At 32.4% G+C, this 18,382-nt stretch overlaps 1 protein-coding gene across 1 annotated transcript in view; it reads right to left on the bottom strand.

Moving 5' to 3' along the window:
• LOC125068810 (neuroglobin-like) overlaps window positions 1-18,160 on the bottom strand; it is a 142,633-nt gene extending 124,473 nt beyond the window's left edge. The window contains exons 1-2 of the mRNA XM_047678129.1: window positions 18,053-18,160; window positions 1,678-1,781 (exon numbers count right to left, since the gene is read on the bottom strand). The gene's annotated coding sequence lies outside the window, so the exon portion shown is untranslated. The remainder of the gene's footprint in view (window positions 1-1,677; window positions 1,782-18,052) is intronic.
• Between the last annotated feature and the right edge of the window lie 222 nt (window positions 18,161-18,382).

The raw sequence follows: 18,382 nt of genomic DNA on the forward strand, positions 1-18,382 counted from the left end.
TAGGTTACGATCTAACTGTTCTATCTATTGGGAAATCTCAATTCAAACTAACAACATATAAGAATAAATTTCACATCATCTTCCTTATTTGATTTCCAACATCACGAACACGAATAACTTTGGGGATTCATTTGGATGTATACGTAGCGTAATTAACGAATAAACCAGAACTTTTCGAATTCATTAATTTTAATTACTCTGTAAGAACCTGATTCGAAACAAATAAACACTCTTATTGGTTTTTTAATGAATGATCGTGTCTTTCTGTTTTTGATGATATATTTTTAGAGAAACTAGTTACCGTTATAGATATTCTTCCTATTGCAAAGACATGCTTGTAAACTGTAAAACTCTTGGTGGTAGGGCTTTGTGCAATCCCGTCTGGGTAGGTACCACCCACTATTCCACCGCCAGCCAAAAGTACTCAGTATTGTTGTGTTCGGGTTTGAAGGGTGAGTGACCCAGTGTAACTATAGGCACAAGGGACATAACATCTTAGTTTCCAAGGTTAATATTTCTTACAGCGCCATTGTCTATGGGCAGTGGTGAGCCCTTACCATCAGGTGGCCCATATGCTCGCCCGCCAACCTATGAAATAAAAATAAAATACAGTACCCGATAAAAGGTATGTATGTTCCTACAATTAATGACCTTCGATTGCAAAGGATTATTATATTGAACAAAGATGTTAATACACAGATTAACTTTCATTGACAGATAGGACGCTAATCTGACACGAGCAGAGATAAATCAGGTACTGGACCAACGGCTTTACCTATTTTTTTTAGCACGAATAACGCTACCTATTTTCTAATTCCGAGATTTTACAGGTAAATAAACCCGTTTAATTTTAAGTTCTACGGCCAAACACGGTACCCACTAGACCGACGAGGATTTTACAAAACATCAATTAAAAAAAAGGTTAATTTTTTTAATTTGGTCAAACAAATAAACAAAACATCGCATCATCATTGATTTCGCTGTCGGGTAAAACACAAAGCTAAATATCTCAGTGATGTTCGAGCTAATTTTGAAAGCATGAATGTACTTTGATCTGGTCTTTATAATAGATTTAGTTGCTTTAATAAATTACCTACTTGCTATTTCATATAGTGTCTTTGATTTATTTCGTTTGAACTTTGAACATTACTTAAGATTCTTAATATCCTAAAAGACATCAAGGTCCCAAAGTATTGTAAAGATTAAAAATCAAGAGGCATAGTTTTAGTTTAATTAATTCAATTCCAAGCGTGTTTAATTGAGTATTTATACAGATTGAAAGAAAGGATGTTGACAGTTTATATTATACTCAAAGTTGAATAAAAAAATTATAGCAAAAATAATTTCTGAACTTATTTATTGTGTTTATTCATATAATTGTGACTCGTATTTTGATTTTTATGTGCGTGGGCCTTAAGTGTGCACTTGTAGTAATCAATATTTATTTACCGAGCAATTCAAAATAATCTTTAAATTGTTTATCGCGCTGATTTTATAGAACAAAATAATCAACAATTCATATATAAATATATAAAAACAACAAATACAAATCAGTCTTAGAATAATCTATAATTTACTTACGTACTCTTTTTCACTATAACTTCAAAACGTACCCATAACATAGAGTAGGTTCATCACAGATAATAAATTACAGCACTTAGAAATATTATCACTTACCATTTTGAACGTAATAGTAAAACACATTTGGGAGCCACCAACGAAGCGTCACGGAGGGGACGCGCGGCCGAACTGCCCGGGACGCGGTGATAACGTCAAAGAATCTGTAACGTAGATGCTTTAAAGATGTACAAAATGCAAAACGAAAACATTTTTTAATGATACCTGAGGTTTAAATATAGAATATCATAGAAAATAAAACGTTCGATTATGTTTTACGTAAATAAAAAAAAACTGACAAAGTAAAAAAATAAATTATAAAGTATGTAAGTTACTTTATAAATTTTTTATGATTATTATTATTTACATATACATATATAAATAGTACGAAATTTTAAATAATAATAATAAACTATAAAATATTATTCAACCACGATTTGCCGCTCAAAAACAAAAATTATAATTAGATGGAATCTTATTATCTTATTACAGATTAAACATATATACAGATTAATATAAGACACGATGCAGTTTGTATATCGTATACATGACAACGTAAACAATAGTCAAATCTCGGTTAATTTTACGAGCAATTAACTCCGCCATTGTTATTTATAAGCACGAATAGATAATAAAGATGTTGTAAATTAACCACGGGTTAATTAAACTTGCTACTTGATTAACGGTTAAAACATCCGGTCGTTAGAAAAAAAATATATTGAATGAATAATAAAATGAATATACAGTTTAAAAACAATATCATGTAACTATTGACGCGGAATAATTAAAAAAAATTGCATTTCATCGGGAAGCAGCAGCTCATCTTTAATTATATATTGCGAAGTTAATTTATAATAGAATTTATTTTTGTATGTGTGTTGTAAGTTGATACCATGTACACACATAAGCAAAGAGACGACAGGTGAGATGGTGTGAAAGATACATTGACACTTATAAACGAAATTCAATAAACAAATTTTAAAATATCAAATGATTACACATGGAAACATTAAATCTATACTGAGTTTATAACACTTATGTTATCTTAACTTGTATTTAACAAACAAAGTTTTTATGTTAACAATTTTAAGAAGTATCAAAAGTATACATTTGTCGTATCGATTCCAAGCTAGTGTAGCTAGTACTAAGAAGCAAAATGATAATTAGATAACGTTACTAGTGATGTAGTCAAGAGCTTAAGTATGAGTTTTTCTTTTTGACGAGTGATGATAAAATTTGCACTTTATACTAATAAAAGCGAGTGATTTAATTTCTTAAGCTAAGACGAGTATTAGCAATTCAGAGAAAAATATATAGGAATGTAATAAAGTAATTATATTTTTTCATTTATTGACTTAACATATAGTTTAGAAAACCCTACTAATATATCACGCATACAAAATAATCTTATCATATAAGTGTCATTTTCGATTTCACGTACCTATGGTTTTGTTCTGTTAAGCGATATCAATATCTTAAAAATTATATAAATTTTTTATATGAATTTATATCATCGTCACACTATATAGTTCATAAATACATTTTATATACAATAAAATGGAATAAAATAGTTACTAACATAGTGAGCCATTCATTAAACAAAGGTTTAGTTATTAACATAATACTAAAAATCCTCAGAGAGACAAAGATTTTCCGGCGTAAGAGAGTTAAAATGCACGTATTTTATTCTATGACAGGCTGTATGTTCCCATCCCTTTCCCTCCTACGAACGATGCTCACCTGTCCCTGTCACACGTACTCAAACGTATGACGTAGACGCGGGAAATTTCGATGTCGAAGGCTCCACAAGTTTTCAATCATTCTTATTAACGTTCCAATGGAAACAATTGAATATAATTTGTAAACTTAAATTGCATTTTTATATTCATGAATCTTTAAATTGTTATATAATTAATTCATATTTTATTTATTAGTATCTCCTGAGTTTCTTACCGGTTCTTCTCAGCAGAATCTACATTCCGAAGAGGTACGAAGAACTACAACTAAGTTAATTCAAAAGTGCTTATAAAATGTCGATTTTTTTTTGGTCGGTAATAAAGATCGGTTAACAAACAAAACACTTTGACACTGGACTGAAGCAATTATTATTATAACGTCTATAGTTTCCGTATTATATCCGAGAAGTGTCATAGAGAAAATAGTTTAATAGTGATTTTGTAAGAATTCGATTCGTATCTCACTCATAAAATTGTGATAAACGACTTACGAATGTTGCACATTACATTCTGTCTTTTCACGCTCGTGTTCCTCGGTGACTTTCGAGATTCTTCTTACAGACCATAAATACAGCTGAAGATAGGGGTTTATTGTTTCATCACCGAGCACGAGATCAATTAAAAATTTGATTCTACAATATGCGTTTACGATGGCTATTTTTCTTCTACCGAGTTGTCTGGAACTTGTTGAAAAATTGAAATTATAAAATGACTCATACAGAGTAATATTGATTGGTGAATATAATGTCTTGTTGAGTTAGACCATTTTGTTAAATTGAATTCGATAATTCTTATTCACGGTAATTCCGTCAGGTACTATCGTGCGAAAGTAAAAGTACACCGTAGTCTATTATCTCACTCTAATAGTCACTTTATAAGAGAGATCCAGGTGTAGGACTAAGAAAATGTATGTACTTTGCGAGACACAGAAGCGTAACACAGCTTGTTTACAACCTTCTAGCTACGAGAGACCGATTTGTGAGAATTACTCGGCAGGAAAACTCAATATATATTTTTTTACCCGACCCGGCTCTATAACCCAGGACTTCGAGATCTGCGAACTTCAAACAGTTACTAGAACAACGAAGCATTTACGATTCATCACATAAAAATGTTTAAGGTTAAACCTTATTGCATTTCTGTGTCATTGTAACTTTTGTTAATAGATCACTAAATAAATAAATGGGTATTTGAATATGTTGAGTATAAAAAAATACGTCAATTTTAAATATATATTATTATATATTGATATATAAATAATATTATATATAAATAATACGTTCAAATATATTCGATTGTAAAATTTCGCCAGTTCTTTTGAGGCTCGAAGTGTTTATTTCCAAACTGATGGTAGATCTAAAAATCAATAAACAAATTTAATGCTTCTGTATTGTCCAAAGAATTTGACATTAAATTTTAAAACTATTCTCTGTAGATGTAACATCAAGCGTATTTTTTATTTCATTTGAATGTCGATAGTAGAACATTTAAGTCCAATCTGGTCCATATAAATTGACGTTAAGCTATGATATATTAATTTATGTTCCTGAACAGAATAATATATATTTAAGAGTGAACCTGTGTATCAAATATGCAACTACGTTAAGTTGTAAATTTTTGTTTTATTTTGTTAAATATTGAAGCCTTATTTACACATTTAGTGAAGAAAATCCTGTTTTACGTCTCGTTTTTCGCGGCGTCAAACAGAAGTTTTAATGGGTGTCGTAAACTTCGAAGTTGGTTTTTCTTGTAATCTAGTTTAAAACGTATTTCCGCGAGCTTAGAATTATTTAATTTTTATCGTCTTTCGCTGATTACATTTACAGTAAATAATTGTAGGTATGTTTCTTAGAATGTTTTTATTTAGGTCGAGTACCAGGTAACCCAGTATTTGTACAAATGATTATCTATTTTTGGGCATGTTAGGCAAAGATGAATTAAATACTTTTTAGAGAACACGAATTATAGCTATAAGGCAACAGAAATACACCAATAAACATGTTTAGACTTTGGTAGATGTTAAATAAAATAGGTGTCTTGATCACTGCTTTATTCCGACGCGGGATTTGAATCCTTGACATCAAGATCTGGAGAATTGCAAAATAGTTAATATACGAGGCAGTCAAATACGCAAAATTACGTTAATCTGATACCCGATAAGTATTCATCATTAAATAATAAATATTAACGATGCCTTACATCACACCAATGTGCCAACAACCTTGAGAACTATTATGTCCTTTTTGCCTACATTTACACTGAGTCAAATGTTCTTCAAACCGGAACTCAACGATACTAAGTACTGTTGTTTGTCGGTAGAATATCTGGAGTGTGTGGTACCAACCAGACGGGCTTGCACAAAGCTCTATCACCAAATGTAGTATGTTGAAAATATAAATCAATACGCAATAACACATGAATTGAACATTAGCAGAACTTTGGCAATGAACTTCAACATAACTATAACAAATACACTTAAACTTAATATGTTTGAATTGTTGATCTCAAAAAGGTCAACATGAAAGTTTACGATAGCAAACTCCATCAAAGACTACCAGACGGACTAAAGTGTAATAGAAATGTTTTTAAAAATTACAACTGTATAGATCTGTTTACACAAAGAGGCGCGTCCTTCAGGCTTAAACTAACAAAAATAATCTCATTTCTTACAATGGTCATCTCACGCACACTACGACTTCTTGTGAGCACTATCGTTACTCCTATTAATGCACGAAAATAATGTAGCCGATAATAGCTCTATACCTCTTATTGCATTACAGAGATAGATTATACTTTAGCACCTGCACATGCGGGTGGAGTCTGATGTTATATCGCTGTGTTCCGGTTTGAATGGTGAGTGAGCCAATGTAAACAAGCTGAAGGTACATAACTTACATCTCAGTCTGCGGTATATTAAGAGAGTAAGCACCGCCGTACAATTCTCAGTGTCAATGTAAATATAACGGTGACTGTTTACCGTCGGATATTTGCAGGTATACATGGCATATTAATTTAATTGACATACATATGTCAACTGGTGGTTGAACCACTACGAATCTAATTGCTAGTTCGATTTCAATCGATAGGACTATGAGAGTAAGATAATAGGGTTTTATAAATATAAATAGGATAACAACCTCCGTGGTCGAGTAGTGGGTACACCGGTTTTCATGGGTATGCCACTCCGGGGTTCCGGGTTCGATTCCCGGCCGAGTCGACGTGAAAAAAGTTCATTAGTTTTCTATGTTGTCTTGGGTCTGGGTGTTTGTGGTACCGGTACTTCTGATTTTCCATAACACAAGTGCTTTAGCTACTTACATTGGGATCAGAGTAATGTGTGTGATGTTGTCGAATATTTATATTTATAGGGTTTGTAGCTGTATATTCGCACACACTCGCATTTTACTCACACACTCATGCACTCTAGTCTTTTGAGGTTCGCTTTAGCTGAAATTCGAATATATTACAATAATTACATGACAAGCTAAGCACTTCTGTTTATAAATATCCGGCTAGATAATTAGTATACAATATTATCTTGACATTTGTTTCAATTTGAAACAGGTAAACAAAATTTTGATTGTACTCGTAAATTAAATGAAACCTACGCGTCACATATTTTAATTAAGCGTCTCTCTGACGATTCCATTTCAGCTCAAACCACATTCTTGGGTAAATTTGAGTTTATTCATCATCACATGGAAATATGAAGGTGAGGTGAGTGAGGTGAGTGAGGTGAGGGTATGTTTATTATTTCTTGACACGTTCAACAATTTAATTGCCTTGAAAGTTTCACATAGATTATATTTATCATGGAAATATTTTTAGCAATATTGATAGTAAATTTAATTACGTCACTTTATCGGACTATCTTTGGTCTTCTAAGACCAGGTCCGTTGTGATAGGTTCGGATATTTTTTTTTGGCTTGAAATCAAAATGCGAAAATATGTAATATTGACAGTTCTATTTACTTGTGAAATATTTAATACGATTTCAAATCCCATATTATGTTTTGGGCATAGAAAATTCAAAGTTTTTATGGATCATATAGTACAAATTTACATTGGCTAAAATTGCTTTAATAGGCTATTTGACTGATTTTAAAAATGCATTTTATATGATTTAGTAGAGGTTAAGGAACCCTTTAACCCTTAATCCAGTAAAAGTATATTTTAATCTGTTGCACATATAAGCCCGTCATCATAAGCCCGACCAATCAGGAGCGTTTTGTGTACCGTGGCACACGTTTAAAAAAATGCATTAATTTTAAAATTAAATTAATTATTATTTTCAACTTTTGTTAATTTAAAAATAACTATCTATTTTTAAACTCATAATATATACTGATTACAATAATTGACACTTTATTTTTCGCATTGTCAAATAGCCTATAACATACTTTTGCGCCACCACGTCATCGGTCTATTGGTCCATATCACGTCATTGACCACCAATATTAAATTAACATAGCGATATACGATGATGCACGATGCATCGTCGTTGGGAAGTTCGAACTATCCTTAGGTATTTACTATTCGTATTACTTGTTAAAATTTACTTAAACCAAACAGTATAATTTCTAATCATACTGAAGAGGATGAACATGAACTAGGGTTCCGCTGAATTTGACCTGTACTGTCCTTGACATACGGTGCCGAAACGTGGACACGAAATGCGGGACTAGTCCACAAATTGAACGAGCTATTCTCCGATTATATAATCAAATATCCGGATTGACTGAAGCGGCAGTGGGCTGGTCATGAATGTCGAAGGACCGATGGCCATTTGAGCAGACAAGTCCTAGAGTGAATACTTATTCAATAAATTAATCATCATCATCCTCCTGCCCTTATCCCAATTTTACTTGGGGTCGGCGCAGCATGTCTTCTTCTTCCATACTTCACTGTCAAACGTCATCTTACAAGTAACATTCTTTCTAACCATATCGTCTTTCACACAATCCATCCATCGTTTCTTGGTTCGTCCACTACCTCTATATCCATCCACATCCATTATCAAAACCTTAATAAATAAATAATAATAAATTACTATCAATATGATATTTCAAAAACTAGTCTATTTTGACTAATCCAAAATCATTCGTAACCTCCATTGACGAAGTTAATACAAATAAATCTATCAGTTTGTCTATATTTACGGCCGTCCATCCATCTGTCATCGTAGCAAAAACAAACTCGTTTGGAATCTCACTGATTTTATGCGGGCAGACAAATTTATATATTTTATTATAACTTTTTAACGTAACCTTGTTTAAAATTTAAATAAAAGAATTCACGAGTTTCGGAAACGATTACTTTGTAAATGTTTATCTACATTTAAAAATTCAGAAGTAAAAGTAAACTTAAAACTCCGAATTTCCGACTCCGCAAAGTCAATATATCCTTCTTGGAGTAATTTAATGGTTTCTATAAAAAAATTACGCTGATTTTTCAACTTTTCCTATAGATAAATTAAAATCTTATGCGATAAAACTTTAAAATATTATATATTATATACACATATGTATATTAAGGCTTATTAGAAAACAGATCTACGAAATCAAATTACAAAATTACTTATTGACCTAAAAAGCACAGCCTTAACCCGTGGTTCTAAGAGGATAAAATTTTGCACAGGAAAGCCTTATGGAGTAGGAAACGATTTTTCTAAATTAATCTGTTCGATGTCAGAAATATGGAAATAGATATTAAGGCATAGATTGATCCCTCACCTTATAGTAGAGAGATCAACTGGTGACAGGAGGGCTGGTTCACTTTTTTGCCTAGAGGATCGGAATTGCGATTCAACAAGGAAACGCTACTGGCATTCTTGTTAACATTCCACACGGTCATGATTTGTACAGTTAATATTTTTTTTGTTTATAATAAAACCTTAATGCACACATTTTAAGTACACAATTTAGACGATTTTAATAATACCATAAATATTTATATAAGTAAGTAATTGTAATGTTTGATGAGTCAAAGACTGATAAAGATTTTTTGTAAAATCATCTAAAAGGGCGAAACTTTGGAAGTTCAATTTATTCTAATGTTCGAAATATGGAAATCAGTATTATGGCTTCTATTCACGAGTAAAAGACAGCTGTTACAGTGTTTTTAAAAAAAACATCAACGTAAAGGACGTAATGAGGGCTGTCAATTTATATCAAAGTTTTTTAATTCGAAACTTGAAAATCATTATTTATGTTTCTGTTTGTAAATAAAAAAACAAACATGACAGTGTTTTCCATTGCTTACACAGCTATATAAAATTACAGATACAATTCCAAAAGCATAAAGATAGTATTCCATGATATCAAACCAGGTCGTATAAATTTAATAAAATGATTTATCGCAAATAAAATACAGCTGACTGTGTTATTCATCCGAAAAGAAGGTTATATTAATTTGGATGGCATATAATATTTTATGGAACGATCTCACGTGAGATTTTATATGTAATCTACATATCGGGCATGACCTTACGAACTCTCCAAGTTTGTAAGATCGAACGCGGTTCTCTCAAGGATTATCGATTTGATTTTAGCTTTAATATTCAATTTATTGGGAGAAGTTATTACTACGATTATTATTCAAGCTGCGACCCTAAGGCGTAGACCATTTATATTAAAAAACATGATACTGGCTATTTATACAATTCAACCGAATTCAGTTTCAACTAAGTCCTGAGTTGATCAGGTGAAACAGTGAGTTGTTTACAGATGAGTAATAAGTAGGTGAAACTTGAAGTATAGTAGATAGTCGATAAATGTGCCTTCTCCCTCCTTTTTATGAGCGGGTGTGAAAGTGTCCAAGCACGCAGTTTCACTATGAGGAAAACCGTTCTTCAAACTTCATTCAGTTTTTAATGAAGATGAACAGTGAATATATTGTATTGTAAAACGTAAAAAAAATCCACGTTTTTAACCCGTAATCTTAATAAAATAAAACAGTGAAAATTAGTACCAATCTAAATCTCTTGCGGTTCGAGGTTGCCTTTTTACTGCAAACCGAATATAGATTTTAGTAGAGCGACTGTTTTTTGCGGTTTGTCCATGTAAATTAGCTTCGGTCTGATGCTAGCAGTTGTTTTTTTCATTCATTACCGATTTACAAATCGCTACAATATATAGCAGAAGAGATATAAAACTTTTTTTTTTAAGGTCTATTTATCTTGGTGTCACCGTGCCACTGCCGACAACCATCAAACGTTAGGTCAAAATTACGCTGTAATGATTCTAGGCAGACGTTTCGCAACTGCGAGGAGCCGTTTAAATGCTGGGATCGGATATAGTGTGAACGAAACTGCCGACGAAACGGCATCAATGAGCCGAAATGCACTCTCTGAAGAAGACACACACACACACACACTTACACACATCACATCATATTTATTTTGTTACTATTTTCTAACATTTTAATAACAATGTTCATGATAATAAGATACAATCAAAGGGTCTAGCTGTAGTTCCATGGAACTGCTGCCGTTAGGAACTCATATCGTAACCTATTTATATTGTAGAAGGTACAGTAACAATAATAGGTAACGATATAGGTCGAGGATCTATTTGAAAAATGTATCTGCAGGTGACTTTTTTTCAATGTGTTCAAAGCTAGAAAAATAAAAACAAATTTATAGCAGTTCCCTGTGAGTCAAAAAATTTAAATGAAATTATAGTCAATCGGTTTCTATAAGATTTAATTGATAATTCAATTGAAAACATATATAATAATTGTGTTCAGCTTTCCTAAACTTGGCAAGTTTTAATAAAATCCAAGATGTCGAAAAAAAAATTTAAGCGTGTTCTCAAAATTAATTTTAGTGGTGTCTGTCATTGTAGTCTGCCTTTTGTCATTCACATGAATTATATTACCCACTTTTATTAAAATGTTAGATCAGATATTATAGTTTCTCAAGCATTGTTCACATTTTTAGTTGGTTTTGAAAGAGAAGAAGATACTTGTATGGATTTGTCGATTGTGCATTATTGTTAACCAACTTCAAAATTAAGAGGTTTCGGTACTTCTTTTGGCGAATTAGAAAAAAATGAATGAAAGTGAATTGCGCGCGCACAGGCAAATATAAAATTAGACACATGAAGTTGTTCGCTAAACCAATTGTCTAAAGTGTCCATCCGCTCGAAATAGACAACTTCTCGTCTTATCTTATTTTACAATGTTTATTTTATAACAAATTTAAATTGAGTATGTTTAAATTTATGATTTAGTGTTATTGTAACGATGAAAAAGGAAGAAATTACATTTACCTTAGAGTATTTTTTTGTAATTAATTATTTGCATGCAATTAAAAACTATTTTTAATAACGCCGAAGAAATAGAATTTCTCACGCGCGTACATAATTACACATACCATTTTTAAAATTATTATAAATTACAATTATTTACACGAAGGCCTTAATTATGTAAAATAATTCTTAGTATTATTATATAAAATATTTTCTGTACAATAATAAGAGCATTTTTTTCATTGCTTACTTGAATTTGAACATGCGGTCATCGTTTTAGAATTACGTGTTTCATTCACTGCGTCATATCTGTTCGTTCAGAAACGTATAAGATAAAAATCTTCCAGTCGCAACAAAGTCAGCGTAAAATTAATTTCTTACGCCATAAAACGGACTCTTATTGCTGTTTTTTAAATCTCTTAAAGATTTTTATTCCTCGCAGAGCATTCATTACAAAGCGAAAAAATATAACGACTGCCTTGATGGCAGTACTGCTACTGTTTAAGTTTATTTTTACGCCAGTTTAACAAGTTTATGAAGACGAAATAGAACATCTTTACTGTTGATCTCGATTCAAAATTGAATGAAATATGAGAATTACGCGTTTTCATTTAAAACAGACATCACTTACACTGTAATGTACAGTCAGCCTCAAAAATACATCCACTCACTTATGTGTAGGTTTTCTTACGAGCCTGTGCTAATGAAATTCATTGCCAGGTTTTATTGGTGGAAAGGACTGTTCAAGCGCGTCTGATCAGTTACATCACTACAAACCAAATATTTTACTGAAAAACAGCAATACTTTTAAGTATGTTTCGTTTTGAAGGTGACCTTTTTTGCTATTATTATTTAAAAAATACCCTGTTGGATTAGGTCACAGAGCACAAGTTCCAGGATTTAAAGATGGGACAGTAAAATATTTTTGGTTATTCTGTCGGGAAATTTTAAGTAGCGCCCCATTTTTGAAAATCAGTAGTGTTTACACGTGTATCGCTTAGCACTTGAACTATAAGTGTGGACATCTCATCAGATTAGACAGTATACTCGTGCTAGCACGCAGACTTTTGCATTTTACTTGTCTTACTGGAGAATGGCCACAGTGGACGACATCAGACAAAATCATTAAAAATAAAACACTGGAAATATCCATCCAGAAAAGGTTATTAAGGTCGTTGGTCCTTCTATACACGAGGTTTCGTGACTTAAATTATATTTACACTTTAACAAATTAACCAAATGTTTTCGTCCGATATTGTAGAAAGTGTACGTATTGATTTTTATTGATATTGTTAACATGTTTTAGAGGCCGACTGTACAAAACGAGCAAGAATAAATCATTTTAGTTTATATCATAATAGCACTTACTGCGAAACATTTCTCGAATTATTTTGTAAGTCATATTAAGAATTACGACACCCGGTTTAGTTTTTTGATTTATTGCATGTTTATATTATTTAAGAACCGAGAGGGCCACGGTGTGAATCCGACCCGTTTATGAGTTTTCCCGCACATTTTTGTTGAAAAATAATCAATTTTCCCCAAAGCTTTGAATTATTAGTATTGTTTGTCATTTTTTGGAGGGCTTTGTGCAAGCCCACTACGGAGGTACCTCTCATATATTCTACCCCAAGCAGTAATACTCAGTATTGTTGTGTTTCGGTTTGAAAGGTGACCTACACTGGTTCACTCAACTGCAGACACAAGGGACATAACATCTTACTTTCCATTGTTGGTGACGCGTCGGGGATGTAAAGAGTGGTTAATATTTCTTATGTCGTCAGTGTCTGTAAGCAGTGGTGACCACTTACCATCAGTTGGCATATTTATCTTCTCCTACCGATGTTATAAAAAACTTGTAGTCTTCGTAGCTACTGTATTTGGTAAAATTTTAACGGGTTACATGGAAGTCTGATTTCCGGAAAATTAAACATCTCATCTTTATCGTAATCTCATGTGAAAACTAAGAGATATATAATTAAATTATAAAATAATTTTAAATTCTAATTAAAATAATTGGCTTTTTTTAAAGCGCTTTTTAAACATTTTACTTAATTTTCATAACATTTTTATGCAAATTTTTATAGTGGATTTAAAAAATATATAAACAAAATAAAAACCATTACAATATCGGAAACTTTTATGGCAATAACAGCATTAAAATTTTATCTACTATTTATTTATACGTGAGAAAAGGTGAACGATCTATAATATATATTTGTTCACTCACGAAGGCACGCCCCTCCAAGCTTAACGAGCATTTGTATGAGTGAGTGACGCTCGTGCTTGCGATATCTTAGTGTGCGTGAGACGATTAAGTACAGACAGCAAAAAAACATAAATTAAATTATATATTTTGTTGTTTATTTGATCAAAACGCTGATAATTCAACGTGAAGGGACGCGCTTTTGTGAGCGATCAGATCTTTAATTTATGTCTAGACTTACAAATTTGTACTGAGAATAAATTACGTAATATTGTACCGAGAATTTCTTGCGAGCGAATAGTTACTCTATCGAAGAGATTTCGGTGGAAAAATATAGCTAAATATTGTCTGTAAGAGATTGCTTGAAGTAAAAAGGCCGTCTCTGTAGTGTACAACTTTAATAAATGTATTTGTATTGATTACTTAAACTTTTATTTCAGCGCTATAAAAACTTTTTCATTCCTCAATTGAAAAATACAGATAATAACAAATAGATAGAGATAATTAGAAAATCAGCAAATACTTGTTTCGTATGAACAATTGCAAAAAAAAACATAATTTAATCTTGCACAGAATATTATTAACCTTATACAAACATAATGAGTATATTATATTAATCCGAACTATATAAAATATCATGGTTTTAATCTGTAATTGAACGAGATGGCCCAGTGGTTAGAACGCGTGCATCTTAACCGATGATTTCGGGTTCAAACCCAGACAGGCACCACTGAATTTTCATGTGATTAATTTGTTTTTATAATTCATCTCGTGCTCGGTGGTGAAGTAAAACATCGTGAGGAAACCATTTTCAGACATTAGCAGCCTGTAAATTTCCCACTGCTGGGCTAAGGCCTCCTCTCCCTTTGAGGAGAAGGTTTTGCAGCATATTCCACCACACAGCTCCAATGCGAGTTGGTGGAATACACATGTGGCAGAATTTCGTTGAAATTATACACATGCAGGTTTCCTCATGTGTAACCTGTATTTGTCTAATTTTGCCACAAATTCGAAATTTTCGTGAGAAATTTACAGACTGCTAATGTATGTACGTAATGGTTTTAATCAGACACAGGGAAAGTTTATATTAAAAATAAAAATAGTTCGTTCAAATTGGCTCTTATACGCACTTGTTTTCCCCTCTTTCAGGATGAATTTATTATAAAGGTATCAATAGCTTTGGAATGAAGACGAATTGGATTCTATTAAAAATAACCACCAAAAGCACATTTTCTCAAACGAAATACATAGTCAATATATAATTAAACTTATGTTTCCTGTGTGGATATCAACAATAATGTACGCTCTTCATCCATCCACGCACATCTGATTAGTTACCTCGTATATACTCGTCATACATTCAATCGCCAAACAGCAATAGTCAGTAATATTGTGTCCGGTTAAATGAGTACGTGAGCCAAAGTAACTACAAGCACAAGGGACATAACATCTTATTTATCAAGGTTGGTGGCGTATTGATGTAAGGAATGATTAATATTTCTTAAGGCCCCAATGTCTATGAGCAGTGGTACAAACAAATAGGCCTATTTGCCCAAATAATGTTAATCTTTAAATAAAATAAAAATACTTCACTAAAATCCATCACATAAGTTCTAACGTCATATCATTCGTTCGTGATTTATCTGACTGTATTTCTAGAGTTGAAATATCTTTATTATATGTTTGTATATTTCAACGTAGGTTCTAAATTTGCGCCGTTAAAAGAAACGTTGACAGTATTCACGTGTTACGATTTTCACGCACGTTCGCGTCTCGTTCTCCGTTCCGAATCGGTATTTGTGCCCGCGTCAAAAACCGTCAACCTACCACGAGCGTAAACGCACCGGCACTCATAACAAAGCAGCTTAGAATTTTGCTTATATAAAGAAACGGGTATTTCACTTCACGCAATTTCACGCAAGTCTGGAACCAGATTTATATTTGATTTAATACATCCGGAACGCAACACAAAATAACGCATTTAGTGCTAACATTTGTCTATTTTTATTGCTCAAAACTCGTATTTATGCCCTCATTAAAATTTATTGCCCTACAGTTTAGACGCATTGAAGAAAATATTATTGCAGATATTTTCCTTATACATACAGTTAAATTTATTATATTATCATTAAATTAATAAATAGACCATTTGATGGTAACACTTTACTTCGCGAATTAAATTAAATATTCACACACATAAATTCACAACTGTGGAGCTACTCTACACACGCGAAACTCACACGTTAGCGAGATGTCAGAATGTGATTAGTGACACAGACGATAATAATCATAAAATATAGACATAGACAAACGTATCAAAATGGCGTATCACCATAAGTCGGTTATCAAAATTTTCTCAAAAAAGATACGACGTGAATTCTTCCAGATTCGAAGCTGGACGTTCTTACTACCGAAACAAGAGACTCGTATTATCTCGTAAACCTAAACGATACTAGCATAATCCTGAGCTATTTAACCATTTAAGCGTTGCCAAAAGCAATGTACCGTTGCATTTAGTACTAAATATAAATTTAAAGGCAAAATTATTTATAATCCGATACTTAGATTAAAACACATATAACATGTATATTTTCATCAAATAAAATGATATGTCGTTGGACTTTTGGCTTATAAGTCTTTACAGGGCTGTATAGAACGAGGATTATGATAACACTGTACTTTTTTATATAGTATATTTAGGCGGGTGGATCTCACGTCTTATTAGACTGTATTTGTCTTGTCCTTCATAAGGTCTCAATAACCATTTTTTTATGACATAGGTTGGCGGACGAGCAAATGCACCACCTGATGGTAAGTGGTCATTATTGCCCATTGACAATGGCCCTGTAATAAAAAATAACCGTTCCAAACATCGCCAATGAGCACCAACAATGGAAACAAAGACGTTATGTCCCTTGTGCCTGTAGTTACACTGACTCACTCACCCTTCAAACCGAAACATAACAATACTAAATACTGCTATTTGGCGTTAGAATATCTGATAAGTGAGTGGTACCATTCCAAACGAGCTACAAAGTCCTATTTCATAATAGAGAAGAACGTTATTTACAAACGTATAATATATGTATATAACAAAGCAGATCGAGAATACCAATTAAGTTAAACGAAAGCTTTTAATAAAAAGCTTTTGCGCCATCGCGCTCTATTTGATCTTTTTTAAATATCCTTTCTATCTTGTTTGGTGGATAGTAATCTGTAAATTAAGTTTCAAGCAAAATCCAGTCTCAGGGCTCAGATTTGAACCTGTGACTTTGACCTTGACAAGCTGCCTGATCCATCTTAGATACTATTTCATTAGGATAATATTTTATATATTTGTTTATATCATATATGATTTACTGATATTGCCACAAGTAGCTTATTTACTTTTTAAATAAGACAAAAATAATTTTGTGGGTCAGACTATAAAAACAGAGACAATCTGGCCCAGTGGTTAGAACGCGTGCATCTTAACCGATGATTTCGGGTTCAAACCCAGGCAGGCACCACTGAATTTTTATGTGCTTAATTTGTGTTTATAATTCGTCTCGTGCTCGGCGGTGAAGTAAAACATCGTGAGGAAACCTGCATGTGTCTAATATCAACGAAATTCTGCCACAAGTGTATTCCACCAACCCGCTTTGTAGGAACGTAGTGGAATATGCTCCAAACCTTCTCCTCAAAGGGAGAGGAGGCCTTAGTCCAGCTGTGGGAAATTTACAGGCTGCTAATGTAATGTAAAAAAAATACTATAAGATAATTGAAAGAGAATTCAATTATAATATTTCAAAGGAGAAACCTTGCTTAACCATAATAAAAATAATATGACATAAATATAACTATAGCACTCGGGAATAATTTAGCTTTCTACCAGTGACTTTATTTTAATTGTATCATTCATTCTGGAGATTACCAATTCAAATAAACAAACAAATTTTACCTCTATATACCGTTAATAAAGACATAATAATTGAATCACACTCAACAACGATATTTGTTGTAACCTTTTTTAATACCCCTTACATATGTTTCACTTTTTATATTGTATGTTGGGGAATATACAGTTTTATTATTATTATTATTGACCTTCGCTTAGAATACTTCTTTAAGATATACATAATGATATTCTATATACTAGATCAATATTTATACACATTTTCATCCCATTTCAGTCCTTATTATGACGATTCTTTGCTACCTCAGATAAAAAATGCGAAAGTAATTAAAAATTTAAAAATACGTACATGAAAGCGTTTATCCTTTTCGCTTATTTGAGCACTTAAGCGGTCACAGTTAAGCGGTCACACGTCAAGCGGGTTAAGCGGAAAGCCGGTACCACGTCCGCGCGGCGCCTCGCGACTCACTCACTGAAAGTGTTTCAGCGACCGATTGAAAATTGAGTTGATGGTACACTTGGTACTCTTTGAAAATTTTTTTAAACAATATTTTTGATTATTTTCTAACTTGTATAGAATTTGTCAAATGTGAAGATCAATATAATGATATAAATAAACACGTTTGTAATTACATAAATAAAAAATCATAAAATGACTTTATTCAAGTATTATTATTTG

This window comes from Vanessa atalanta, chromosome 14 (genome assembly GCF_905147765.1).
Source record: "Vanessa atalanta chromosome 14, ilVanAtal1.2, whole genome shotgun sequence".
NCBI classification, from domain to species: domain Eukaryota; kingdom Metazoa; phylum Arthropoda; class Insecta; order Lepidoptera; family Nymphalidae; genus Vanessa; species Vanessa atalanta.